Source organism: Peromyscus maniculatus, chromosome 1 (assembly GCF_049852395.1).
Source record: "Peromyscus maniculatus bairdii isolate BWxNUB_F1_BW_parent chromosome 1, HU_Pman_BW_mat_3.1, whole genome shotgun sequence".
Taxonomy (NCBI): domain Eukaryota; kingdom Metazoa; phylum Chordata; class Mammalia; order Rodentia; family Cricetidae; genus Peromyscus; species Peromyscus maniculatus.
The window spans coordinates 57,086,248-57,113,964 of record NC_134852.1 but is presented as its reverse complement, the minus strand read 5'-3'; the positions used below and the strand labels follow the sequence as shown (position 1 = coordinate 57,113,964).

Genomic DNA, 27,717 nt, shown 5'->3' with positions numbered 1-27,717 from the left:
AGGTTCTGTGTACTGGCTCATTGGGACTGTCAAAGGCCCATTTCCATCTTTTTATTTTAGTTTATCAAGTGTTTGTGAAATTACATATGTATTGAAAAGGTGTCTTTTTAAAATGAAACCATTGCTCTGACTTTGAGATTATCTGCACTCAATTCCCACTCCCTCCAAGGAGCCAGGTTCCCATAAAAAGGTATCTGCAGCCCTACTGCAACCTCAGCCATTCGTCAAATAGTGAAAAATAATGACCAGGAAATACTCCTCCATGAAAAGAACTATTTGAAAGGATTATGGGTAAAATTAAATACAAATGCCTGGTCCTTGTAACTCTGACACTCTCAAGGTACACAGAACATGAAAATAAGTCACATTTACCATATGGACATAAACCCCAGAAGAGAAAGAAATCTCTAACAGTAACTTTGAATGACCATCAGTGAGCTGAAACTGGCATAGAACAAAAGAATCCTATTTACTGTTACTCAGTAAATCGTCTACAAGAATTCTTTTTATAAGTAACCCTGTGTGTTATTCATTGCATTAGCCATGGTGAATAAGATTTACAATCAAACAATGCACCAAATGCCTCAGATATTTAGACTGACCATCCTCTATTTTTTCACTGAAAATAAAGTAATTATTTTAAAAGCTATCAATTAAGAAATGTGGATACAATTTCCTCTTTGCTCTGTTTCTGTTTGATAAATATCACAATCCTTATAACAATGTATGTGGTGCACATATCTCTTTTTATAAAGGAGCAGAATGTCACAGGAGATTCAAGAGTGTGCTTGGGTTCAAGGTTACAATACTAACAAATTCAATGTGTAAATATTCTGCTCATGTATAGAAAATAAGTTTATGCTCAGTTCAGTTCTTATTCTTCAGTATTTGTTACATATTAACACCAGTACAAATTCACTGATAATACACTTGTGACCTAAGGCACATTTTCACTTATGAGTAACTCCATAGCATCTTTTGAATCTCATTTATTCCTTCAAGTAAGAAATATAAGGTGACACAAAGTTATTCCTGTAGAGCTACCATTTCAAGGCTGTAGAACACATCACAAAAGACAGATCCAAGCCATAAGCTAACACCCCATAATCAAACCAGCTGCAGAGAGCTCTGCAGGAACCCTTGGTACACATCAAAAGAGGGGGAAGTAAAGGGGGAAGGAAGAAAGAGGGAGGAAAAGAGAGAGAAGGGAGATTTCAGCCAACCACAACATATACCATGGTAGTCCCATTAGAGGGTAATGGAACTGAAAACTTCCTGAATTTGACTGAAGTCTTTGTGGAACCGATAGAGAACCATGTATTATGTTTGTGGTCGTGTTTGTTGTGCATGCAAATCTGCTGTGGTCCAGTTCTTATAAGTTAGGTATACTACACAGTCCTTGACAATAATAATAAGCAAAAATGTTACTTGTGTGGGTCACTGGAAACACCAAAGCCAGCAGAATAATGATCCACATGAGGCAAGAAAGAAATCCTGTTCAACACAACTCAGTTGCCAGTGTTGGTTTAAATTTCAGGAGTCTGACACTGGGCAGTTTAAATTTTAGGCATTAAAGTACAGTACAATTTTGGAAAAAAAGTTTCTTGGTAACAATTATCTCAATCCCATGTGCACAATAAAGCTTAAGACATGATGACATCAAAACTCTTTTTGCAAAGTACATGTGACCTCTTCCATAAGAATGGCTTCTATAGCTTAAGGGCCCCGAGGATGATCTGGTGTAGTCTTATGATTGTGTAGGGCACTAAACTACAAAGCACGTGTGACTGTTCCCCTAAGTATAGGTTCTATTGACTGAGGAAAAAAAGCTCAAGATAAAGGTCTAGAGAGGGAAGAATCTGGGGTAAACATAATAGTCTGGGGAATTTGAGCGTGGCATGGCCACTCAGATAGCACAGATCACCTGGCATTTAACAACATCCACTCTCAGCCTTCTGCATGGAAAACAGATATATAGCTCCTCTATTGAGAGGATAACTCTGAATATTTAACATCCTGGGTTTTCTAGTACAAACAGTTACTCATGTGCTCTGTACGAATTATTACATTATTAGCTTTTAGTCTTTCTTTAGTTATGATGTTTACTGTAATAATTATAGATTTATGTGAGGGTCATATGAGCACCAGCCTTATGGATCCTGTCTATAGATTGAAATTTTCACTTGTATTTTGTTTAATTTTATATTATTTCATTTCCTGTATATCTAGAAGCAATTTGTGACAGGATATATATCACATAGTCATGTAAATATATATTTGGTGTTTGGCATGTTGTACCATACAGGACTAAACAGAAATCTCTATAATGCTTTCACAGTAATCAACTTACATTTAATTTCCTAGGTAATATTCATAATTAAGTGGTAATCACTTGTGTATATAATCTGAGTGTGCAAGCATTTTGTTGAGAATTGAAGAGAACAAGTAAGAAAGAAAGAGAGGCTCCTCTAAATCAAAGTGAACCAAAAATAATCATTTTCAATGTCAGAAATATGCTTCTAGTGTCATTGAAAGAAATGGCAGAATAGTATTGTAGAGGAAATTGCTCTTATTAAACATAGTTATACTTTCCTCAGTAAAAAGAAAACTTTAAAAAAGTTATATTGATAATATACAAGATATATAAAAATGGAAATGGATATTTTTGTGGTATACCAACACAGAGAGTTTGATTAGACTATACAACTGAGATTCTGTGGATGGTGGCAGGTTGAGAGGCCAATCTCACCAAAAAACTGACAATATTAATTTTGTATTGTTTTCCAAACAGTTCAAAATTGTTTCTTTCAGTTATAAGTTTTACTATATCATTTTTTCATGTATCTTGGTCCTAGTTTTCAAGTTCCAGCATTTATTCTAGAAGATGATTTCTATTCTCACACAAGACATGTAGATGCTAATTGGGGTATATAGAGACATGCTTTGTATTTGTTTAAAATGAATAATCTTTTATGCTGAATTTCATTGTGAGATACATTTATACCTCACTACTGCAAATCCTCATAGGAGAATTCCAATCTTTACAACAGTTCCTTGAGTGAAGTTTGTGGTGCTATTTATTGCTTAGCACTGTCTTCAGAAAAAGGAGAAACAGATACTACTTAACACAAAATTTACTTATTTCATGCACTACAATTTAAATATTACTTCGTGCCAATGTGTATGCAAAGTATGGTAGAAGAGATTTTTATTTCTGATATATCTTGATGCAAATGCCTTATTATGTACGTAATTTATATCAAATCAAGGAAGAATACAAATGAAAGTTTGTATTTCCTTGCATTATAGTGATGCTGTGTGTTGTTAATTTGAGTCTGGGAGGCAACTGTTAATAAAACACTTGAAGAATTTACTGCGACCTGCTTTCAAAGATGGCATGTGTGAATATAGTATGTAACTTAACTAGATTATACATGTACATAAAGTTTAAAATTGAATAAATTTATATTTGCAGAAAGTTAACACAGCATATATTTATAATTAACTTTAAATGAGAATTGATAAATAACTACTTTTCCTAATTTGTATACAAAGAAGAGTTATGTACCTTATTGCTAATTTCAAACATTAAATTCTGAATTGTTCAATAAGTTGTATGCATTAAATTTTCCCAAAGAACATCAGTGTAAGATCCTAAAGCCATGAATGTACAATCAGTTTCAAAATAATCATTTTCCTGGCAGGTACAATCCTGATGTCACTCTCTCAAACATAAAAGGTACTCATAAGGAATTCAAAGGTGATTGTATTGGGGTTTAGTCTGTGAAAGTACTTATCCTAGTAATAATCTCTTTCCACATTTGGCTGTCCAACTATTGAAATAGTAGAATCAAGAAATTGGGATTTCCCTCAACCCTCTAGTGGAAACTGAGGGGCTGTCTCTGGACCTCTTTGTCCCACTTCCCAATGAGGCTTCAGTGGATTAAATCCCTTTTTCGGTGTTTCACTTTGCCTCTTGTCTTATGGAAGAAGGGTGGCTGAGCCTGGCTCATTAGTGTGGTCAGATCCTAGGTACTGACAGGAACTGATCTGGTAACAGCTGCTGGGAGGAAGGACATGGAAGAATAGGGGAGATTTTCCCATTTCAAAAAATGACTTTCATTGATTGAAGTAAAATTGATGGTCTGTGGAGTACACGATGAGGGATCCTGGAATACAGAGAGGTGGGTCAGGAGCCAAGGGCCTTTCCTCCTGCTAGCTTTTTATTAAGAAGGCCAAAATTGCCATCTTTCTAGGGTGACATGGGGCTAGAGTGTAAAATCTGAACTTTGTACTTTCAGGAAGACCAAAGAAGAATATTAACCTCAGTGCTCTTTGCTTTAACCTCACAGTCAGCAGGAGTTATTCTGGGTGCTGTGGAGCACAGTATATATATATGGTATATATATATACGGTATATATATGGTATATATATATAATATATATATATATATATATATATATATATATATATATATATATATATATATATATATGGTATTTATTGTCTTCCATTTACCATTTAGTTTTATGTTCAAAGAGGAAAAATGACAGTCTTGACTGCGTTTTGACTACTTTTCTGTTCTTCAGGTTTGGATCAGGAAGGCACAGCTCATTGTGTTTGTTGCCATTAGTTTACCCATTCCTGTTTGCAGCCAGTATAATACTGATGCATTTTAACCTTGTGGTCTTGTTGATACTGAAATGCTACTCTAGGTTTAATTTTATCTATCCATGGAGGCCAGCTTGAAAACAAGTTATGAACATGGTAAAGATTTTTTATTACTTTGCTTAGAAATGGTCTCTGTGATGGGTTGAATGAAAATAGCCGCTGTAAGCTCATAGGAAGTGTCACTACTAAAAGGTGTATCCTTATTGGAGTAGGTGTGGCCTTGTTGAAGGAAATGTGTCACTGGAGGTACACTTTGAGGTTTCACATGCTCTAGCTAGACCCAGTGTCTCTATTCCTGCTTCCTGCTGATCCAGATATAGATAGAGCTCTCAGCTACCTCTTCAGGACCATGTCTCCCTGCATGCTGCCATGTCCTGTAATGCTGATAATGAATTAAACCTCTGAACTGTAATACAGCTCCAATTAAATGTTTTCCTTTATAAGAGTTTCTATGTTTATGGTGTCTCTTTTCACGGCAATAGAAACCCTAAGACAGAGACTGGGGTATTGTTGAATAGGCCTGACCATGGTATTATTTGGAGGAATGTGAACTTTGGGACTTTGAATTAGGAAAGCAGATGAATGCTTTAAGTGGGACTAAATGGGTCACACTATTAGGGTCATGGAAGACAGTAGTGCTGGGTTGAGTTGAACTGTGAGACCTGGTTCAAGAGGTCTCAGGGGAGGAGAATATTAATTTGTGGCCTAGACATAATTATTGTGATATTTTGGTTAAGAATGTGACTACTTTCTGCTCTTGTTAAAAAAATCTGCCTGAGGCTAAATTGAAGAGCTATGGATTAAAAGCTTTGTCAGAGGAGATTTCAAGACAGCCTAGTATTGAATGTCTTGCTTGGTTGTTAGTGGCCACGCTTATGCAAATCTATAATGAAATAGAGCAAGCTAAGCAAGTAAAAATACAAAATGTACAGTATGAGGAGAAAAGGAGCACCAGGAAGTATAAACAGATTAAAGAAAAACCTTATGCTACATGGAGTAAATGGAGTAGTTATTTCGGAGAAAGATCCCAGCTAACTAAGCTTCCAACTTGTGAAAATAAATTTAAGAAAAGGTTAGGGAAAGGCCTGGTGGTACAGACCTTTAATCCCAGAACTCAGAATTCAGAGGCAGCAGATCTCAGAGTTTGAGGCCAACCTCGTCTACTGAATGAGTTCCAGAGCAGCTAGGCTTAGACAATAAAGGAAACCATTGAAAACAGAAAGCTGGTGTGCTTGAATTAAGGGATTGTGTTCCAGCCCTACCAAGCAGCAGAACTTAGCAGTTTTGGTCATGTGATTCTGGCTTTAGAGTCCAGGATAGAGGAAAGGGGTTATAGGACCTCTGTCCATGCATAAGGAAAGCAACTGAGGATATGAGTCAAGGGTGTTCTGGATGGAGGCCTAGAAAGGTCATTGTATGAAGCTGTGGAGTTGATGCCTGGATTGTCTTGGAGACCCCAAGACGTTGGGGATGCCAGAGCTGTGGGATACCTCCGTAGGAAACCTGATAACATGAAGTAGAACCAGCCCAAGAGAAAAAGATGCCTGTTGCAGTTGACAAAACTGAAAGGAGTTGGAGATCATAAGAGAGTTTTGACATCAGACATGGAGATGCAGAGTTTGGAGTTTGCCAACCTTGCTTTTGTCCAGCATCTCCTTGTTATGCTTCCTGTCCTCTCTTTTGGAATGATAATATATATAATCTGTGCCTTTATATGTTAGAAGTATGTGATCTGTCTTTTTCATTTTGATTTTTACAAGGGATTACAGTTAGGAAATTACATGAGTCTCGGAAGAGACTTTGAACTTTGGACTTTTAAACAGAGCTGATAGTATTATAGGCTGTTGGGACTTTCAAAGTTGTACTAAATGCGTTTTGCATTATGATATGCTTACATGCCTATGCGGGGCAGGATATGGAATATGGTGATTTGAATGAAAATGGCCCCCATGAGATCATAGGCAGTGGCACTATTAGGAGGTGTGGCCATGTTGGAGGAAGTGTAGTAATGAGGGTGTACTTTAAGGTTTCAGATGTTCAAGCTACACCCAGTGTCACTGTCTCTTTTTCTCTTTGTCTGTCTCTGTCTCTCTGCTGACTGCCAATCCAGATGTAGAGTTCTCAGCTCCTTCTCCAGCACCATGTCTGCCTGCATGTTGTCATACTTCCCACCATGCTGATAATGGACTAAACATCTGAACTGTAAGTAAGTCTCCAATTAAGTGTTTTCCTTTATAAGAGTTACCATGGTCACCGTGTCTCTTCACAGCAATAGAAACTCTAAGAAAGTCTGTTTATAATATTATTATATCTTATTTGCATACTTACCACGTTATTACAGAAGAGAAGACATTTAATTTTTCTCAGGAGTAGACATGTTGATTTTCATGTTTCAAATGGTACCTAGGATGTGAGTAGCTACAGAGGGACAGAATATTTTTCGTACCCTTCTTTTCTGCCTAGTGTGGTGGTAATCTAATTGTATTGAAATATTATTTTGATTTGTACTGAAATATTAATTTGATTGTATGTTAATAAATAAAGTTGTCTGGGGGTCAGAGCTATTAGAGCCATAGCAAGAGTGTGGCGGTGGTGGCACATGCCTTTAATCCCATAGATATCTGTGTGTTCAGGGTCAGAGCTATTAGAGCCATAGCAAGAGTGTGGCGGTGGCGGCACACGCCTTTAATCCCATAAGATCTCTGTGTGTTCAGGGATACAGCCAGCATTGGAGACATATGCCTTTAAGACCTAGGGGGCTGTACATTCAGACAGTGACGAGGCAGTCATGTGTTTGGGTTTACAACCAATGAGAAGGCAGAACAACATACTTTAAAAATACGAACCGACAGGAAGTAGGTCTTTTTTTCGCGAAGCTGGGACAGCAGGAGGAAGGGTGAGATTTTAGCTCTGAGCTCTGACCTCTCAGCTTTCTCTTTTACATTGTTTCTGTGTTTCTTATTTAATAAGACGGTTGGTTACATCTACAGCCTAGAATTCCCTAAAAGGGTAGCAGTGATCACAACATTGTAACATAAGGAGCTCACAGAGTTTGGGGTGTTTGGGGTGGTTAACATGAAAGTAGAAGTATTCTCTTTTGCACCTCCACAGTGACTGTTTCCTTGGTTGGGCAACTATCTAAGGGACAGTGATGCATTTAGAGTTCTCTACTTTTTAGAAACTTTATCAAGCTTTGGATTTTGTGACAAGTAGCCAGAGGCTTAGACTCTTTGGACAACAATGAGAATTTTTATTTCTATTTATAAAGAAGAAAGATCCAGTGATTTTAAAACTATTGCATTCTCTGTGAATCTGAATGTCAGTAGATCACTGATACAGCTAGGGTGCTCTTCATTCCATTCATGGAGTATGGAAGTGTTTTGAATAATTACTTTCTTTAAACAGCTGATACATAATTAGTACCATTCAAGACTCATAGAGGAGATGATTTATACAAAGCAATTGATCTTGGTCCCTCAAGCACAATTTTTCTCCTTGTTGAAAATATGAGGTGTGAACCTGATGTGATGTTCAAATATCTCTTTCCAATCCCCCAAATATTCCCACTGATAGTGCTTTATAAAAGATAAGTCTGTGGAATGGAAATTGTAAGTGACATCCTCAGTGCTATGATGTTCAGGTTTGAATCTCTTGAATCTAGGTGCAAGTTACTCACAAATCAGGCTCATTTTTAAACACTGCATTTTACATTATTGCTCAGATTTTTTTCATTGGATGCTTGGTCAGGTCACCTGCAGAATGAGATTCTGCAGAGGCTCAGAAAACAAAGCTACAATGCTCACACTATTTAGATGCAGGAGTAATATAAATACCTACAATGCCTCATGAGGAAGATTATGTCAAGTGGTTATATTAATTGTCAATAACAGACTAAATTTCCTGGAGAAAGGTCCTCAATGTGGGAAAGAGTTGGTCCAATAAGAATTAGAAGGCATGATGGTATATGTTAGTCCACAATGGTAAGACCTCAGGGCAAGAGCTTATTACATGTTGGTGGGTCAGAGCAGGTACAGAATCAGAGTGTTCTGTCCCGTAACCATGAGGTCCAGGTGAAGATCGCATGTTCTAAAATTTCGAAAGTTTCCGCAAACAGTGCCACCAGTTGGAGATTAGATATTCAAACACAAGAGCCTGCAGTCATGATTTTATATTCACACCACAACTGTGGCCAGTTGCAAGAAGACAGCAATCTCAAAAGGACATTTTAGAGCAGTGTTTTGAGATTTCAATTAGAGAGGAAAAAGAGAGCAGAGAGAATAGTATAGGAAGAGCTGGTTGAATAACTTCCCATGGCTCTATACTCTAGGGATTGTCCCACATTTAAAGGAATCTGGCCCTTGGAGATCAAAGCTGAAGAACATGCCTTCCAGTGAGTTATCTGCCTGTCAGTGGTTTCTTCCTGGATGAGCTCTTGGCAGTCTCTCCAGCCTAGAGGCACACAGTGTCTTCTAAGGGAGAAATGTGCTTTTCATTTAGCTTGTGCCATTTTTATAACCAAAGTATCATTATATATAAGGAATTTCATTCACTCATATGTGATGTGAATATTGATCAAGTGTGTATATGCAGGACTTCCAATCAGCTCTCAGCCTTTATTCATCTTCAGGGCAAAAATACAATCAGCTTCCTACTGCCTTAATTCTTCACTCACTACTGTTTTCAATGTATATAAAACTATTGGCTTATTTACCTATTTCCCAACATGGATCCATGGTGCAGAATCTAGTCACAATGACACAAATGGAGAAGGCAGAGTTTTTTCACCTTCTTAAGCAGAACACACACATATATACAGAGCATGTACACACACACACACACACACACACACACATACACACACACACACACACACACACACACACACACTTCCTTCTCCTTATTAATCTTGTTACAGATTTTCTTCCTCAACTATGTCTGAAATTTCTGTCACGAGAGAACTGTTTCCTGCAGAGAATATTTGTGGAGATTGTAGCCACTTAGCAGGGAACATGAGCACAGATATATTAAGCTAATACATTTCTAAAAACTTTACTTTGTGGGGAAAAGGCAGTAGATGAAACTGTGGAGTGAATGGGCCATCAGTTTTCCAAGAGCCTGTGCAGAGTGACAGGATTAATCCTGACAGCCATGAGCATCCTTGCTGGATGGGAGGCTCAGAAACCCACTGTGCCTTCAGGACTTAGTCACAGTTGCTGTTTAGGGCAGTCTACACCTGTTCCCAAAGGGTGTACATTATTATGGTCCTTATTAACTCCAGTGGACCCACAGGCAGGCTGCCTGCCAAGCATTGGAGTCATAATTTACATGTGCTTTAGACAGCTCTTTATCACGTAACTTCTGAGATTAAGAAGAGATTTTATAGTAGTTCTGACATTTATTGGATTGCTGGGTTTAATGGAGTAGGTAACAAAAAATTTTTGTCTTGTTTTTAGAAACTTTGTTTTAGATTAATCTTTTTAGTCTCTTACCACTAGAGCTTTTTGCATTGTTTGGTTTTCCAAAGAACTTGCTTGCCAAATGACTTATCATTGAAATAGACCATCTGAAATTGATCTCTATTTAAGACCTCTATGTGAAGTCTTATTGCTTTGTGTTCTTAAAGTGGCTCTAAATAGATTAAGACCTTAAACTCACACAGGGGCAATGTGGAGGGAGATGGATAGAGGAACCTCTACTATATATATACAATATAAGTATAAATTTGATGAAGTTGCTGTGTTTCCTATCAATGAAGCAATGAAAGTTCACAACATATTTCATTTATGTCATGAAGTAGTTTAAATAAGTAGTTTAAAATCACTACCCATATGAGTAACAAGTGGTTTATGAATGGTTATTGTCTCTGTCTCTGTTGTCTTTCTGTGCCTCTGTCTGGCTCTGTTTCTTTCTCTCCTCCTCCTCTTTTGTTTCTGTTTAGTTTGACATTTCATATATATATATATATATATATATATATATATATATATATATATATATATATATGTGTGTGTGTGTGTGTGTGTGTATATATATATATACACACACACACATATATGTGTGTGTATACATATATATATACATACATACATACATACATACATATGCATATGTATATATCCTTTGTCCTCTAACTCTGCCTTGGAGAGCCAGCCTCCAAGGCAGCACTCTGGGCTCCAAGAAAAATACAGAGTGTTGGTAAAGCTGTGACTTTTCTATCTGAGGGCGAGGGAAAAATGATAACACTCACACATTCTCTTGATGGTTCCTTTATTCTCCTTCATTCTCTCTTTCTCATTGTTTATATATATCCCAACAAAATCAGGCAATATAAGAGCCATAAAAAGGTTACATTCCATAGGTAAAGGCATGAGGTGAAGCAGAGTCATGTCAAAAACTCTCATGCAATATATCTAAGCAGCCTTTCATGTGTAAGCAAGGAGCATATTTTCTCAGCCAAACCTTTTACTGACAGACTGTAAGTTTTAGTTATAAAGAAGGAATCAATTACTTTATTATCTATCTTGAGAGGAAATATTATAAGGACTTATAAAGAAATCGTAAACGTAAATTGCTGAAGAGCCCAAGAAGATGAGAAAATTGCATACTTGCAACCTATCTGAGTATATAGCTACTTTCCCCCCTGCATTCTTTCAAGTAGGGACATTAAAGCAACTCATGACCATGTAAACATTTTACACTAAAACTCTACAATCAGAAATCATAAATTCTAAATTCTCTTTAAACCCTAGAGTTGACTGTTGAGTACTGAGTTTCAGAAAAATGATGGTAGTGATGTCATAGATTCTCTAGTTCATGTTTGGGTACCTTATATCTTTTAGTATAAGCTCAGTTGGCACTTTCAACAATGCTTTAAATCTCAAAATATCTTTTCTGTTTGGTGTGTAGCTCCTGACTATCAAAGAAAAACCTATAGCCCTGTTTTGGGGCTATAGAGTCAAATTATTTTCTGTAGCCCTTACTAGGCAGAATTATTTGCACAAACTGAGGTCAGGAATGAATATAAAGAATTAATCATTTGCCAGCTAGCAATAATTGTGGTGTTTTGTATTTATGACATAGCTAAACAGCTCAGTTTGCCCTTGTGGAATAAAGATTGATTTTCTGGGAATGTTTATCTTAAAGACCATTAGCAAGCCCTCTGGTCTAATCTCAAGCTATTTTGAAGTTTAGTTCTACTTAATGGTGCAAAAGAAACCCGTGCCTGGCTTCTGGACTCAAATGTTTTCCTGAATCATAAATCTAAGCTGTGATATAGAGCAGCTCCTTAGTTGGCCTAGCTATAAAACATATCCTAGTATTTATTTTTATTCACCAAAACTTTGTATCAATTAGACAATAAAGCTGAAGCAGGAATCATCTTCATGACAATCCACAGATAAAAATGCCCAGAATATTGGAATGTATTCATGAGATAAACACACTACAATACAGGCAGTGGGGAACTCTCCAGATCCATATACATCATATCGGATACCAGGTAAAGATTGTAACAGCAAACATGTGAAGGTATCACAGAAAAAAAGATGTTCTGGACTCTGTAGCCTTGTGGCATTGCTTAACAAGGTAAATAGACATCAGAGAGTTTTTCTTCTTGTGAACTGACACCTCGAACCTTAATTGCCACTTTCTGTTCCTGTGACAGGGCTATCAGCACTTCCCTAAATTCTGTCAAGGAGAAGAAGTTCAGGAAAGGGCAGCTGTGACTCACAGTAAACATGAATTTCAGTCTACAGTTTCTGCCAGTGTGTGATCCATCACTAACAACCAAGTCCAGTTTAATTTCTGAGAGGAATTCTGGAAGTCTTTTGAGGTTTGAATTCCTGAAATACCTTGGAAGAAGAGATTTGGGAGACTATGAAGAGACAAGATGACAGTTTCAATCAGCCATACCTACTTAGTCCTCTGTGCGCAGTTTCCCTTGCCCACTGAGGACACAACATTCACATACCTGCTATATGTGGTAAGCAGCTTGTCGATGGTCAGTATCTCACTTCAGTAACTGTTGAAATGCAGTGAGCAGAGCTTAGCCCCAGAGAATTCTGCTTTATCATGCATTCTGATACTCACCACATAGGCTTTAAATATTTTCTCCAATCTTTAGCAAGTTCACTCAACTTCCTTCTTGTAGAATTTAAAGACATAATCAATACATGTCACTTTCAGACACAAATATTAATGACTTCAAGAGTTTTGGAAAATGCTACACAAACCCAGGGTTATGTGAATTTTCCATTAATAAAATATTAATATTTTCAGAATGTATAAACAATATCAACTTCTTAACTTTGTAAAGCAATTTTAAGTATTACTGTATGCATAGTACTTCTAAATATTAAATTACTTATATATAAGTGAAACATAATTTCCCTTGATTTTTTGGCATGCTATGATGAAAGTCTTCAAACACTTCAAAACCTACAGAATATGGCATTTAATGCATTTAATAACCTGAGACTTTTAATGACAATGAGACATATCTGCTTCTGGCAGCACCAATTTACCAAGAAAACGATGGGCATAGAAGAACCTCCATATAGAGTTTTCTTTCTTTATGGCAAAAGTTAACCACTTAGCAAGGAAACTTCCCTTTCCTTAATACCAGACTGAATGCTGTCCAACCTGGACCAGCAGGACACAAAAGAAAATGACTGCTGAACTTTGTCAAGACAAAGTAGGACAGTCTTTCAAAATTCCCAGCTTCTCAGGAATGTCTATCAGATATGTTAGACCTGTAGGCCAAAGATAGATGCCCCAACATTACCAAGGAACCTTGTACAGGCAGCCAGATATCCTTGTTATTAGGTTATGAATCTTTGATGAATCTAAAGACTAAGTAGTTAAATGTATAGTTTTCTTTAGTTATGGTAAAAGGTAAACTAGATACAAAACTTTAGACACACGAAGATAAGATAAATAATAAAGTATTTTCTCTAACTTTGCCAAATACAAATGGACTGGATATTGTAACTGCAATTCTTACTTGATAACTGTTTTTGTTGTATGTAATTTTACAATGTTAAAATTAAAACCTTCTTTTAATTAGGCAAAAAGGAGGAAATGCTGTGTAATAATTCCTTTCTACACTGTGAAGATGTGTTGCTCTCATTGTTAATAAAGAGCTAACTGGAAAATAGCTATGCCGGAAGAGGTTAGGCAGGAGAGGAAAACTGAGAGTATTCTGGGAAAAAGAAGGGCAGAGTCACATGACGTGGATATCCAGATGCAGAGGAAGAAGATGAATATGCCATGCAGAAAAAAAGGTACTACCACATGGTAGAGCATAGATAAAAATAGGGGTTATTATAAGTTGAAAGTGCTAGTTAGTAACAAGCCTAAGTTATTGGCTGAATATTTATAACTAATAGTAAGTCTCTGTGTGGTTATTTGAAAGTGGTCTGACAGGATGAGAAAATATGCCTACATTTTTTCTTGGCATTCAGAGCACCAACTGAAACTTAAAAGTGACATTGATGAAGACCAAATTAACATGTAATAAGCCTTGAATAAACTAATGGGTTCAATACTTTGTTGGTTTCTTCTTTTTCCACATGTTACAGGGGATGGAGTCCAGTCTTCAAGCATGGACTTTAAGCACACACTCTGTCCCTGAGTCCATTCTAGTCTTTCTTCCTTTATTCTCTCAATAGCTTCTAAAGTACACACTATTAGTATCCTCAGATATCAGGTAAAAGGTGCAGGATGGTCAGCACCCTCAGAGACAGTATATTACCATGTTGCAAATATGAGAAACTTAATTCCACTGCCCCCTGCTTCCTACATACATGGTTATTATGGATTTCTAGGAAGGGGAGTGATGAGGCTGAATTTCCATGTGGATGAGGAAGGAAGATAAACCTTATCAATTCTATGTCCTGGGTGGGAATATGGACTCAATTTCTTGTATATAGCTATTTATACAGAGTAGAGCTAAATCCTGTTTATGGGGAAGAAATACTCTCTGGGGGCAGAACAATACTTTATTTAATCCAAAAGGTGTCAGAGTGAAAATTCCAATTCTGAAATGAGAAAAGGAAGAATCACAGTCATCAGATATCTCCCAAGTCTCCTTCCTCTCTCTATTCTTCATCTTTCTCTCATCTTTTCTCCCTTCTTTGCCTATCCTTTCCTCCTCTCCTCTGCTTTCCATCTTCTTATTGCTCTCTCACTCTATCTCTTCTCCCATCCTCTCCTCCTGTCTCTCCCCTTCTCTATGCATCCCTTCCTCCCTTATAGGACATATGGACCTCTTCCTCCCATTCTTAGCCATTACTGCTATCATTGTCCTCCCCTTAGATCTTGTCTTTTCTTTTCATAGTACCAATCACCTTCCCTTGTCCTCTCTTTCTTCTCTTCCTCTCATCCTCTTCCTCCTCCTCCTTCATCTCCTTCTTCTTACCCTTGTATATGTACCTTCCTCTCTCTCTGTCTCACTCTCTCTGGATGTCTTTCTTGAACATTAACCTAATGTCACAAAGGAACCCAATAGTAGAAATGAGAAAGAAGAAGAATCAATAAAAAAACAGATCTGTTCTGATCAATCATTGTGAGTACCAAGTAGGGGATTGCTAAAACCAGGGTTCACTAATTTCAGTGGAACAATGTCCAGGGTACAAAAATTGTTACAAAACAAGGCAGGATATTTCATTGTTTTTCCAACACTAGCTCTGCTGAGAAATTCAAAATAACATGACATTGGGAATGAAAAGTTATGATACTCATATACAGTGTCTGGTGTAGAATTTCTTCAATATCTGGCTCTTGAGGATTTGTTTTAGGAACCCAGCTGTGGTGTCAGCACATCTTTTAAGAGAAGATGGTGTTCATTAGAATGTGCACCTAAAAGGAAGGCTTTTATAGCAATTTAAGCAAGTTTTATAGCAATCAGTTAAGAGAGTCTGAGGATATTATTTACCTTTTAAAGTATCCTGAGCCATAGAGCATTTTGCTCTTGTACCTTTCATACCTGAACCCTTTATACTCACTCTTTATATTTAGGGGAATACACCACTGCAATTGCTTCTAGCAGCATCTTCTGGTAGCAAAAATGTGTGTGTAAATCCACACTTAACAAGAAGGCTGTCTGGGTTGGATGGGTCTGAGAAGACAAAAGAAGACAAGAATTCCCAGTGAGCTCCATGCCTGATCCACCAGGGAAGGCAGTCCCAAGAAGCTTCATGAACTGGCTCCCACCATGATTTCCCAAATCATGACAGGAAAACACTCCAGTCTGCTAGGGGGAAAAGGAAAAAGGGACAATTTCTTTTGTCCTTCTGATCCATAAATGTCCAAATAAACTGAAGTTCTCTCAAACACTTCTTAGCTGGTCCCTCACTGAGGACAGCTCCTTTTATCCATTCATGCCTAGTTATACTTGATATCAAAATAGCAACCATTCCAAGTTTTGTCCTTCAGCTTCTAACTTTTCTCTGCTTCCCTTCTGCCAACAGCAGACTCGGATTCCATCTTCACCAAGAATTCCTACTTCAAACATCAGTTCAACAGTCACTCTGGGCCTTCAGCTCCATGCCTTCAATCCTGCCTCTGAGATCTCCCTATGTGATCTCTCCATATGTGAAGAGGAAATCCTTCTGCCATTCGGATGTTGTACTGTACAAACCACTGTCACATTATCTTACCCCTCTTTCCTTCCCTTCCCTCCACTCTTTCACTGGCTCACTAGGTGTAAACACACAACAGATAACTGTATGTTAGAGTGGGGGAGGAAGCTTGCAGATGTCAAGGCAAGCAAGTCAGATATAAAAGTCATGTATCTATACATTGCATTTCAAGACACATGCAGTGCTGAAGTACTGATACCATGGAGGGGGCACACTTGGGAGATTAATTCTATAGAAACCAAAGAAGAGATGGTTAGAGCAAGAGGGGGATCAATCTCAGAGGAAGGAATTTGGAAAGCAGGACCAAGCTCTTGGCAATTTCCTGTTACCTTCTCTAAGTGCACATAGATGTCTCCTTAAGGAGATATCGTCCATGTATGTGCACTAGCAAGAAAGTTATATTTTGAAATGTCAAGCATTTGTAAAACTAAAGGAAATTGAAGAAAAAAACTAAAATCAAAAAAACAAAATTCAAGTAAACAAAACCGTGCTTAAACCACTTCCCAGTTCCTGTACATGTCAGAATTTTGTTAATCAAGTTCTGCAAAGAGCAGCCTTGTCTCTCTCTGTTCCCCTAGGATCTAAGGTCTGGATGTAAGCCTCAATATGACAGTCCTAACAGACTTCACAATAGCCATAAACTTCATTAGATAACTTCTTTTCAAGCCACAGTCTTCTCTTGTAGCACAGATTGTTGCCAAAGTCACCATCCAGCAGGTCCACATTCCTGAAGGCTAGGTTTCCAGGACTGTGCCAGTACACCTTTCCATTGTAGATGTAACCAACTGTCTTATTAAATAAGAAACATAGAACCAATGTAAAAGAGAAAGCCAAGAGGTCAGAGCTCAGTGCTAAAACCTTACCCTTCCTCCTGCGGTGGTCCTACCTCTTCGAAAGAGATCTACTTCTTGTGTGTTTGTCTTTAATATAGTCTTTCTATTCTGCCTTCTCATTGATTGTAAACCCAAACACGTGACTGCCTCGTCACTGCCTGTAAGTACAGCCCTCCAGGTCTTAAAGGTGTGTGTCTCCAATGCTGGCTGTATCCTTAAACACACAGAGATCTACCTGGCTCTGTCTACCAAGTGCTGGGATTAAAGGCATGTGCCACAACCGCCATGCTCTTGCTATGGCTTTAATAGCTCTGACCCCTGGGCAACTTTATTTATTAACATACAATTAAAATCACATTTCAGTACAAGTAAAATACCACAATATTCCATGGCTTCTTTAAACCTTGCAGTCTCTTCCCACCAAGGTCTAAAATTCATTAGCCAACATCCTCCAATGAGCTCCAGCTCCAGCATGAGATCTGAATCCTCTTCCTGCCAGAACCTGTCCTTGGGTCACATCTTGAATTATTTCCCTGCTTTCCCTGTTGTGTGGCTTCTCTGAACACCATAACCATTTCTCCTATAGCCTTGTGTCTGTCATCCCTCACTATGTTTCTTCTCTCCTCATTAGATTTCGTCCTCAGTTCTCATCACTCCCCATTTACCAGATTTTCAAGTCCAGCTCCATGCAGAAGCTTTCCAGATCCCTCTCCTGCCTTCACCTGGCTTCCCAGAACCTCCTTCTAACTGCCAGCAAAGGTTCCAAGATGTGGTATCTCACACTGCTTTCAATTACACAAGGTAGGACTGAACCCCACTTCCAAAATCAGTCTTCCTCTAGATGCCCTACTCATGCTTATGAGAGGGTCACTGCCATCCCCATGAGCCCAACTCCAAGCCTGCCCTGTCACAGCCTTGACAACCTCTATTCCTCACCCCTGGATCTCTGAAACGCCACATTTCTATGCACATGGTCATCACCCTCTCATCATCATTGGAAGTGAGCAGCTCTCAAACATTAACTGACTTCCCCCATTGCACTTAGCCTTACAACTCCTTCATTTTACATTCTGGAGTCTGGTTTGGTCACCTCATCATTCTGCCCAAAATTACCTGAAGAGTTCTCCATTTATTCAAATCACCACTATTCTTACTGCCCACACTGGACAATTGGAAGCATGGCTCTGAATGGTCATTTCAATACAAATCTGCCATCCTTTTCTGATACCAACCACAAATCCCAAAAAAACATGCCACTGACTGATGCAAGACCCCTCCTCCAGGAACTCTCTTTTGGCACCTCTTTACAAGTCATCAAAAGTCACCTCAAGTGGGACCCCTCTTCCTCTGAAACCCACAGTGTCCTGTATTTTCCTCCTGAAGAATAGAATTCACTCTGCCTCATGGGAATTGGTGCTCATTTTCTGTGTCATCACCCACTAGCGTCCAGGTACTGAGGGCCAAATTTCTATCTGCCATGGTATATTATTGTTAGGTAATCAATAAGAATTCATGCAAGTGAAGCATGAAGACACAGAAGACTGCCTCATACATCAGTACTTCCCAATTGTGAGTACAAAAGTACTTGCCATCTCTCAAAACCTAGAAATAACCAACTGATTGTGGCTTATACCTGTGCCATTCCAAGAAAAGATGCTTGTTCTGTGAGTTTCACACCTTGGAAATTAGAGAATTGTTCAGAAGAACTCTTGTAAGGAAAGAAATGTATATCCTTGAAGATCACCACAAGCTTGTCCAAATACTTGAAAACCTTTCATGATGGAGCTCTTTAGGTGTGCACAAAGCAAGAGCTTTTTCCTAAAGACAAATATGCAGTTATTAGAATAAACTCTTTTGACTTAGTTAAAATAATTTTAGGTACATAGTCTCTACACTATGTTCTCATACATTCTGGGGAAGCATCCATTCTCTACTCACTCACAAGAATTGGAACTTTGAAGAATTACTATGAGTAAGAGATAAAATTAGAAGAGCTGGAAATACACCAGAAAATGTGCCTTTGACTCAAGGCTAGAACACTGGTGACTGCTTGTACTCAGAGACAGATGATCTGGAATGGATTGACTCTGTACAGAGAAAGAAATAGAAGTGTGTCACAGGGAGATCAGTTTGCTTACATGAATCCAACCTAAGGTGAGAAGCCCCAGCTCTTCTTGAATAAGAAGGAGTTCCTCCTCGTTCTCAGCATAACAATAATCAGGCTCTCCATTCTGCACAGGGATTATAATATGAGTGACATGATATTCTTCCCTTACCTGACAAGAGAAAACAACTTGTTACAATTCCCTGGCACTGTCAATCCCACTCTCTCACAGCACAAGTAAGTGAAGCCCCACCCCAGTGAATGACTCTCATCCTTCTCCCTCACCTCAGTGTTTCTCCACTTTTACTGCTCCAGTGCTTTGCTGTGCCGGAGACAGCATGTGAAAAGCCTGACGTGTTGCCAGTGGAATCTGTGCTGGAGATACCAGAGAATGAGGATATCAATCCCTCTGGGCCTGCCCCACCAGATATTCTACTAAGTCTGCCTTCTGTGGGCCAGCGAGAAAACAACCCTTGTTTTCACCCATCCAATTGTTACTGGTTCTTGTAATCCTCCTCTTCTATTTGCTCTCTATGGTTTTCTTTCTCTCTCCTGCGGTGGTTTCCATGAAATTAGAAATGATATTGAAATTGTGTCAATGGCAGGAGTTAAAGCTGTTATACAGGTCATGGGGGAAACCCAGAAGGCTGGTGGAGAAAACTGTAGATGGAGTGACATATAGATAGGATAAAAGACAAGAGTTGTCCAGAACTAGTTAGAAGACAACTTGGTGAATTACAGAGAGATGAAGAAGGACTTAAGCTGACAGGAAACTGGCAGTCTGGTACTTTAAACCATTGCTTGTACTTCTGTGCTTTCTGAGAAACTGCAAGTAGATGGCCTCTGGGGTGATTACCTCAAATGGTCTGATAATTATTAATCTGCAAAAGAATAAGCTGGTATGCTTTGGCTTTCTTCCTTGGAACTTCTATGTGCAATCAAAGGGCACGGGGTACACTTTGCTGATTTACAAAAAGAACTTTTGAAACTATTGTGGAGAACTCAATCACCTGTTGACTTTTCTCACCCCCTATTTCCTTGTATTATTACAATAAAAGACTGGGGTTGAGTCAGATCAGGAAAAGGCAGAGAAAACGCACATCTCCAGATCTGACAAGACTTGTCAGCTTGACCAACTCCTGTGTTCCAGTTTTTTCTTGTGCCTGCCAGACATTCCCGCCCTTTGAGACCCTCGAAACTGCTGAGTCTGGACCCCGGCATTGCTGGGTACTCTATGAAGGCAGAGATGATAAGATGAACCTGATATGATGTCCCTCTTAGCACATCCTGGCCTAGGTTCTTCCCTGCAGCAGCCAGTAGGTCTGCTCTGGGGTCTCGAGGTATTTAATTTATTATTCCAAGGCTTACCACAGAATAGGTGGTCAGACAAGGCCACAGAAGGAATTGAGTCCTCCTCCTTTTAGAATTAGTCAATATGCCTGTCTCCATGTCTCATAGCTGACATTCTGCTTGCCAGCCTGCCTGCTTTTACTTCAATATCTCACTCTGTATATGAGCCAGGTTTGAACTTGTAGGAAGCCTCCCGCCCCAGTTTGCCAATGACTGGAGTTACAGGCATTAGCCACCACTAGAGTGAAAATTTCTAATTATAGCATTGAAGCAAATTGTTCAATTCAAGGGACTTTGAAAAGCAACCAAATGCAAACTCATCAAATTCAAGGTGGCCAGGCCTTGCCATCCATGGTTCCTTCTGTGGAGTGATATGTATGGACACAGCCCCTGGATATGTTTTCTCGGAGTCATGGAAAGCAAAGGGGGAAGAAACAATCTGAGATCAAGAAGGAGTTTTCATATCTTTACCTGGGTACCACATAAGACACCGCATGTTTCTAGTCCTTTTTTGGTATTGTTCTTCCTTGCAGAATGGAGGAACTGATCCCATAAATCCTTTGGAAGGACCACAGGGCAGAGGCCTTAGGAGTTCTGAACTGCAATGGAAAAGAGAGAGAAGTCTGAGGTTACAGGGCCTGGTGTCCCTGAGCAGAACTCAGCCTGGCAGCCTAGAGGAAAAACATGAAGTCATCAGCATTCCCTCCAGCAGCACATTCCTCACTTTCAGGACCCATGATAGAACCACACAGCAGGCAGGGATTTTCTTCTCCAAACTCTGGCCACAGGTGAGTGGGAGCTGTGAGAGTGGACTTTACCAGCTTGAGTGGATGGAACAATATATTTCTAGGTATGACTATGAGTTGGTTGTAAAAATACATGTCCATGTGAGTTCACAGACTCAGTGGGCAAAGTCCCCTCTCAACTCAGGTAGGTAACATGAAGGCACATGGGAGATAAACAGGACAAACAGGCAGAGAAAATGTAAACTTCCGCTGTGTCTCTCTGGATATAAACAAATCTTCTTTATCTGTGGTACATATGTCCAGGTCTGCTGGCTTCTAGACTCTCAAGTCTGGACTTACATTTCCCTGGGTTTGAGACTAAGTCTCTAAAAAGTAGCTCCATTGGTCTGTGCCTTTCAGACATAGACTGACTCAAATTATTAATATTCCAGAGCTTCCATATTGAAGAAAGACTGTTGTGATCATGTTCAGCCATGTAGACCACTGTATTCAAGAGCTCTGAGACCAAGAGAAACCCTATCAAATTTTAATAGGTTGCAGACAGGATAGAAATGTACAGAGACTTATCTCAAGGTCATAATACCACAGCTTGTCTCTAATAGGGCATGTTGTAAGGATTGGTAAGATCCTTGAGACCCCAGAATTGCAGGGCAATCCATATAAACATACCACCTGGAGAAGCTGCAGTCCAAGACTCGAACTGTGAGTGAAGATGGTACAGAAATCTGTCCTGGGCAGATTTCTTGACTTATCTTGAACCAGTAAGCCCTTTCCTAATTATTTCTCCAAGCCCAGTAGGAACTGAACAGCATCCTCCTGCTCCTTCATTATATTATTTGGATGTGTAGATTGCTGAGTTCAGAAGGCTCAAAGCTGGCAAAGGCTGACTCTCTTGCTTGTATCTGGAATTGTGTAAATTGTGGACTGCACAGGGTCATGGCTGGGGAAAGCCAATTCTCTCACCTGTGCCTACTTGAGACAGAGCACTGCAATTTGGCTTGCAGCTCCTCCTCATTCAAGAGGAGATTTTGACTCTTGCAAGGCAAGACAAGAATCAACCAATGCTTTAGAAACATCAGAAAAGCCAGGCCTGGTGATGTACACTTGGAATTTCAGTATTTGCTTGCTGAGGTGGCAGGATCTCAAGTCAAGTCTATTCAAGCTGTAAAAGTAGATGTTACAAATGAAACAAACAACATAAACCAAATGAGATGAGATACTTGAGAACCTTTTTTTCAGAAATATTTGTGTATTTTTCCTTTAAAATCCTTTATATATGAATTGTGAGTGTGTTTGCACAAGTCCATGATATGTGTTTGTTTGTCAGAATGTGCACGCTGCTGTGTGAGCAAGGATGCACAGGTGCTTCAGCACATCTGCAGATGTGACCTGACTGCCCGGAGTGCTGATCTTTCCTGGCCCCTTTGGTCCAACAGAATCTCTTCTGTGCTTCTGTGTCTGCCCAGCTAGCTGTGCTGTGAGAAACCAGGTCTTCTCCTGTCTCCCTGTCCCACCTCACCTGAAGAGAACCTTGAATGTAGAGGTGGCCAACACACCCCATTGTCACGTGCTTTCTGGAGATTCCATCTCAGGTTCTGACCCTGTCACTGCTAGTGCTTCACCCACAGAGTCATCATCTCCCTGGCCCTAATTGAGGATTTCCTGTGAGAGTCTACCAAATGCTGAAAACATTATCTCATGTACCCAAAATTCTGTTGCCCTCACATCTCTCCATTATGTCCTAAGATTATCTAAGAGTCCAACTTTCATAAAGTAACAATGCACAGCACATTCCTTACGATGGGAGGTGATTCAGTATTTTCTTAATGTGCTTCTTCAAATCTCTACAGAGCTCAGAAAAGATGAGGATCTGAATTCAAACAAGTTTTGTGGAAACTTGTCTGGGTAAACTAAGTTAAAGTTATTTTGACAAGACAGTCAGATGGCAGGAAGGAACGAGACAACACTCATCACAGGAGGTTCTGTTACCACAGCAAAGTGGATCCGTGGAAGCAAATGGCCGAGGACGTGGACAAGGGGAAGGAACATTCTCTGTCGCTCAGTGCTCTAGACCTCAGACACCTGTGCACCAGCACCACCTTACTTTACTGGAGAGCTGGAGTCTGTTTTGTGTGGCTGACCCAGAGGCAATGGAAAACACTTATACACAGGTCATTTCCAAGTCATGGACCTGTGGTGACTCACCTGGGCTTCTCATCATTTTCGTCTCCCCACAGGGAGTGTCTTCTGAAGTTGTGGAGGTTATTTCCTCAAAGCATCCCTGGGGGCCACACACCACTCGTTTCACAGGTGTGCTTCCTCCTGAATGTTCTTCAGCCTTTGTAGCTGTTGATGTCAGCCTGGGGTTCACCTCTCCACCATACACAAGTCTATGCAGAAGAGAGATGAATTTGGGCAAGTCTGGGGAGTTTTGTCCGAGATTTCTTATATCTTCCTAGAATACCTTGTTTCTTGCCTCTTCCTCTTTTCTTTTCTTCTACAGAAAGAGAAACAGATTTAGGCTAATTCTTCAAATCCCAGAAGAAAAGACTTTACCAGCAAAGAGATGAACAATGTGTAGGTCTGTTTAGGTCTGACATCTCAGCATAAGGTCCATGTTCACCTTCATAACACTGGTGTTATGGAAAACAGCCACTTAGACAGTTCCTATATAGCCATCTTCAGTAACCACTAAGACTCAATATTCTCAGCACCATATTGCACTTTGCATGTGTGTGTGTGTGTGTGTGTGTGTGTGTGTGTGTGTGTGTGTGTGTGATAAAGTGCTTGTCTGGATAAAGTGCACACGTGTGTTCAAGTGAGTGTGGAGCCTATCCATTGCATCACAGACTAGTGAGCTCCAGTCTTACACCATGTTGCTGACTCAGATGCAATGCAGACCACTTATGTACAAGTCTTTGCCAAGTCATCTACCTGTGGTGACTCATCTGGGCTTCTCACCATCTTAGTCTCACCACAATGAGTGTCTGCTGATGATGTGGTGGGGGTTATTTTTTCAAAGGCTTCCTGTGGGCCACACACCACTAGTGGTTTAATAGATGTGCTTCCTCCTGAACATTCTTTAGCCTTTTTTAATGCCAATGTCAGGTTGGGTCCCACCCCTCCACTCCTGTCTTTATCACTGCCATCCACTTGCCTGTTTAGAAGGGAGCACCATTTTCCAAATGCTGTGGAGTTTTGGAGGATATTTCTTATATCCTCCCTGAAGGGCTTGTTCTTTGCCTCTTCCTCTTCTGTCTTATTCTACAGAAAGAGAACAGGATTCAGGCTAATACTTAAAATCTCATAAGAAAAAGCCTTGTCAGCAAAGAGATGAACAAAGCATAGTTCTGTTCGGGTCTGACATCTTAGCATTGCATTCATTCTCACCTTCATAACCCTGGTACTATAGAAAACAACGACCACCCCCTTACTCAGTTGCTGTATAGCTGTCTTCCATATGAACTATATCTCAGTCTTCTTTACATGTGTATGAGTGTGTGTGTGTATGTGTGTGTTGGCTTGTATGGGTGCAAGAGCATGTGTGCTTAAGTGAGTGTAGAGCCTGTTCATTGGATCATAGACTCACTGAAACAGCACAACACAGTCCCAGGACATTGGCTGACCAGGTGACACACAATCTTCCAGCCTCCATGCTCACACACCGACTTTATCTGCCAGGTAGCCTTCATGCTCCTTGGTATACTGCTTTCGGTGTTTGCTCTTCAGGTTCTCAGCTCTTCTGTAAACCATATTTACAGTCTGCAGTACAAAACCCCAAAATAGAGAATGATAATAATTCTAATGTCAGAAAAGAGGAAAGAAAACAAGTGGGGAGAGGCAGCAGTATCTCATGCATGACTTGAACCCCACTCCCTGACATCCCTCTACTCTGTACTGCTATGCTGAGGCTACATCAGTTCCCATCTTACCCAGGATTATGATCTGTGGCTTTTCTCTAAGTAGCTCCCGGCTTCTCTGAAGATATTAGGTAAGCCACATAGACAATGAAGACACACCCTGCAGATTTTAGAGCTTTTTTCAGGGGCAAGATAGTTTCAATATTCTGGGAGATTTCTGAGGTTCTTCACAAGGGGTCTAAAGGAGTAGAGCAGAGTGACTAAGATGTACAGAAAAGTTCCAAATGTCTAATTGAGGTCCTGAGGAAATTTGATCTCTGCATGCAGGGTCTCAGGAATTCCTGTAGTGAGAAGAGGCACACCCTGAAATCCCACAACACTTTTCCTCCCAGTATTCAGAGAAAGACCCTCACTCTTCTATCAGCTGGTACATTCAGCAAACATCAGCTATCCAGAAGTATAGCTAAGCTGCCATGGTGCATGATTGTCAACCCAGCACTTTTGAGGCAGCAGATAGAGTTTGTGGATCCACAGAAACTTGAGAAAATGGACAATCCTCCTGAATTTCAAAACAGGAAACAGACAGTGGTCTCTTTCTTCCATTCCCAATAACCATATGGATCTTTGCTCATACAGCACCTTAGTGTATTGTTTCACAACATCACCTCAGAGAGCATTAAATAATGACAGGAGAAACTGAGGATGCTCAGAGCTAGGGGAGCTATGCTGTGGAAACTTAGAGAGATGCTGCACCCAGGAAGTCTACTAACCTGCTTCAACCCTCACATCAGGCAAGAATCAGGAAAGATTCACAATTGTATCAGAAACTTTTCTTGAGTGGAGGGTGTGATCAGAAACTGAGCGTGACAAACTGATGTCTGGGAGGACACATGAGTGCCCTAGTAAGAATAATTTGTCTTTGGAAGGGAGAGGAAATGAGAGGGATATTTACTATGATCTCAGGAGACTGCCTTCATCGTGCAGAATACCAACAGTGGAAAACAAACAAACAAACAAAAACCCCATGTTCTAGGCATTATACAACTTGGGAAATGTAAACTGTGGTACCTGGGCTTATCTCTAAACCTGAGCTTTCTCTTCCTCTATGGAACAGGAAGGTGATGTACCTAACCAGCACACACAGTCTTCTGAAGATCAACGGAGTCATGCCCAGAGAACTCCTCTCCAGTGCCTGAGCTCCTTTGAGTCACATGCATACATCTCCTTAGGTTCTGTTGAACCAAACTCAGGGCTAGGTATGACTGGTGGGACCTTTACTATCTTTCCCTTCATCAAACACACAACGTTCTTGTCATTGAGACTATAGGAGCCATTCCCTGGGGACAGCTCTGCAATCTTGTATTTATTCTGCCTACCCAAGTATGTTGAACAGCCCAGGGACTGTATTGAGCAACTCCAATTGCAGATGGTCCATAGTACTCTGGTAACTGTGTAGCTACAGGAAAGGCTAACCTCTTTTCTATACCAACCAACAGACTACAGGATGAAGGGAAGTGGTGTCTGTGTTCTGACACCAACAGCTATACACCTACAACTGGCTGCCTGGGCAGAGATAGTGCAGTTAAAACATCAAGGCAGACACATCCTGTTTACCCTGCCAACTCTTTTGTCTAAAAGCTGGGCCCTGTGGGCACATGCTCAAGAACTCTCCTACTCATGAAATCTCTTATTTGTGATACCACCACCATTGTTCCTCATGTTTTTGAATAGTAAGGAAAAGCACATGTGTGAGCTGCCAGAAATCTGATTAAAAGATGACTTTGTCAAGTTCCATAAGGTCAACAAGGGTGAGAATCATGAAGAAAAGGACAGGATGAGTGAGGAATCAGTGATGGGAAAGGAGATGGAAAGTGCAGGTTGTCTCTTTAAAATTTTGTAGCTGGAGTTTTCTCTCCAGGCCCTGCCAAGCCCCGGCAGTTCAACAGCCCACTTATAAAATAAACACACAGATGCATATATTGCTTACAAACTGTATGACTGTGGCAGGCTTCTTGTTAGTTGTTCTTATTTCTTAAATTAACCCATTTCTAATAATCTGTGAGTTGTCACGTGGCTTGTGACTTACTGGTACCTTACATCTTGCTTGTCATGGCGGCAGGCAGCTGGCAGCTCTATCTCCCTGCCTTCCTGTTCCCTCAATTCTCCTCTCCGTTAGTCCCACCCATACTCCCTGTCTGGCTACTGGCCAATCAGTGTTTTATTTATACAGAGTGATATCCACAGCACTTCCCCTTTTCTTCTTTTTTTCAAAAAGGGAGGTTTTAACTTTAACATAGTAAAATTACAAATAACAAAACAATTATCAAGAAATAGAGTTATTCTAATATTAAAGAAGATATCGTACCTATCTTGTATTTGTGAGTTTAAGGTTTTATATCTAATTATTTTTTATCATAACTAAGGAAAATGAACAAGGGAATCCATGGCTGATATGTAAAATTAAATTAAATTATAAAATAAAAAAATATGATATATCATAAATGCTTCTGTGA

The 27,717-nt window shown here is 39.7% G+C and overlaps 1 long non-coding RNA gene across 1 annotated transcript in view; it reads left to right on the top strand.

Annotated features, from left to right (window-relative positions):
* The window catches only part of LOC143266979 (uncharacterized), a 165,023-nt gene extending 148,214 nt beyond the window's left edge, over window positions 1-16,809 (top strand). Inside the window, exons 7-10 of the long non-coding RNA XR_013041835.1 lie at window positions 6,783-6,874; window positions 12,336-12,653; window positions 13,737-13,953; window positions 16,141-16,809. This is a non-coding gene — a long non-coding RNA (uncharacterized LOC143266979). The remainder of the gene's footprint in view (window positions 1-6,782; window positions 6,875-12,335; window positions 12,654-13,736; window positions 13,954-16,140) is intronic.
* The last annotated feature ends 10,908 nt before the right edge of the window (window positions 16,810-27,717 follow it).